This window comes from Solanum lycopersicum, chromosome 12 (assembly GCF_036512215.1).
Source record: "Solanum lycopersicum chromosome 12, SLM_r2.1".
NCBI lineage: Eukaryota > Viridiplantae > Streptophyta > Magnoliopsida > Solanales > Solanaceae > Solanum > Solanum lycopersicum.
In genome coordinates, this window is record NC_090811.1 from 32,098,851 (window position 1) to 32,101,464 (window position 2,614).

Genomic DNA, 2,614 nt, shown 5'->3' on the forward strand with positions numbered 1-2,614 from the left:
GATTACAAGAATATACAATTTAAGATTTTAATTAACAATATATGTCTATACTCCTTTTTATTTACGAAACTAAGTTTTTAATTATAAACATGACAAAATATTTAATTTTTGACTTTTTAAGAAATTAATATTTGATCTATTTCCTTTTTTTGGGGGGTTATGTGTTAAACTTAGGAAAATGATAAGTATTGTTTACTTTTAATTTTTTTAACTATAATTTACACTTTTATATTATTTTTTTGCCCACGTGTTTGATTTTTTTAAATTTTTTTTTATTTATATTTTAGTGTTTTGATTCTTTGCTTTTTAACTTCTTTTATATATATATATATATATATATATATATATATATATATATATATATATCTTAGTATCCGAATTACTCCTATTTTTTAGGGTGATTGTGCTATTTATTATACTATTTATTAAATGTAGTCTTCTTTCACCTCTTTAACATTGTTTTTACACTTAATTTTTTATTTTATTGTGAAAAAAAAAATTCGTTACTTTTTTAACCAAATGTTTTGTCAATTCACATCTATGAGCGAGGATTCCTCTATCTCTTGCTCGCTTCGATCGGACTCTGACAGCTTAGGGAAGAATGATGGGTCGCTAACAAGGCCCCTAAATGACCGCTCAGAAGGCCTACCTGTTTTTTTTCCCAATCTGTCACTTGCTCGTCCCTCTCTCATGAAAATGGTCTCTCCTCTCCTCTCGCTGTCAGGTTTGGTTTTTGTTCCAGGTTGGATCTCACTGTTTTATTATTGATTGTCCCATGGTTAGAATACGCTTTTTTTTCTATATTGTACTACTTAAATAATCATCTAAATCTAGAAAGTTTTAGAAACTTGCATATTATGAAGATTTTTATACAACTTTGGTGTTAAGTCTTATATAATGTGTTAAAATTATTTTACATCTCAATATATATCATAATCTACCAAATTTGTGTAAAAGAAATAAGTCTACCTTATAATATATAAAAAAATGTACCATATAATAAAACTAACATTGTACCATATAATACACCAACAATTATAAAATTTTACTCAATTTTAGTTGATATCGTGTCATTTTTATTTTTCAAAATGTCATTTTATACCACAAGGGAAACCAACACAAATAGTAGACTACGTATAATTCATATTCATATGAATAAATATGATTCTTAAATATTTTTTTTAATAAACAACAAATTAAATTCATATCCGCTAATATCATTCAATTGGATTATGAAAAAAGTGTTATAAATGACATTAATTTAGTTAAGGTAGATCTTTGATATTTCAATCATAATCTAGGGGAGTACTTATACGTTTTTCCTTAATATTTTGTTATTATCAAATGTAACAAATTCAAATCTACGAAAAAAAATGTTGCTGACATTTCTAAAAGAGTTGTAAAACATTGTAATGTTATAACATGTTAATTTTAGCGATTAACAACTAACAAAATTTTAATTTCTTAAGTTGAAAACTTACTAAGCCTATTGTTTGAAATGCTTTTTACAAAATATGTAGAATGGGGTGGGGGTGTGGGGAGGCGGGTTTTTGCGGGACAGATTGAAAATCATAAAATATGTTATGTGAAGCGGAGCGAGGCGTGTTGAGATCTTAGCGTGACTATGTATATGTGAACAAGTATATAAATGAGAACTCGTAAATTGTATGTATTTAATAGTATAGCGACAATATATGACTAATAATGTTTATTTCCTTTTTCGAACATTAAATACTAACAAAGTTTATCGTGAAAATGTATAAGTACCTCTAATTTATATTCAAAATTTAAGAGACATATTTATACTATTCTAAAATTCTATTATCCCTGAACTTATAAATAATTTTAACTTATAAATAATTTTTTATCTCTTTTCGACCTATGTGACATTATCAACTAGATAACTCGGAAAAATTATCAACATGCGCTAGCCTCACAAGATAGTGTCACGTAGGCCGAAAAGAGATAAAAATTTATTTATAAAATAAGTTTGAAAAGGTAATAGAACTTTTATATAGTATAAATGTGTCTCTAAAATTTTAAACATTGGTTGAAGATACTTATGCATATTCTCATATTTATTTATTTATGTAATCCAATTACTCGATGATCTAGACTCTAGAGGCTTTGTTCAAATGTTGCGATGTAAATTTCGAGAAAATAGAGTTTCCTCAAAGTATTTTTTCAATTTTGTTGTACAGTGAAATAAACTTTAATAAAAGATCATGATCACAAAAGAGATAATTTTAATAAAATTTCATTAAAAAAAATGTCGTTCTTAATACAAAAAAAAATGTTAAATTAAAAACTGAAAGGTCCTACCGGGAGTCGAACCCAGGTCGCTGGATTCAAAGTCCAGAGTGCTAACCACTACACCATAGAACCTTATACGTGTTAAGAAAAGCAATGTAATTATTGTACTAATCAACATTTTAAATAGGCACCTAATGAGGTGTACCATTTGTATTTACAACCATAATGCAATCGCTTAAGTCTTAACCCATGAGTTGAACCAAATACGAAATAATAATATAAATTTCATTACGTAGACAATGAAGTCCACAAAATTAAAAAAAATAAAATAAAATATATCGTAATTAGTGTAGTATTTTAT

At 26.4% G+C, this 2,614-nt stretch overlaps 1 non-coding gene across 1 annotated transcript; it reads right to left on the reverse strand.

Annotated features, from left to right (window-relative positions):
• Positions 1-2,313: 2,313 nt before the first annotated feature.
• On the reverse strand, positions 2,314-2,385 carry TRNAQ-UUG (transfer RNA glutamine (anticodon UUG)). Its single transcript has one exon. It is a non-coding gene; the product is annotated as a tRNA-Gln (tRNA).
• Positions 2,386-2,614: the final 229 nt, after the last annotated feature.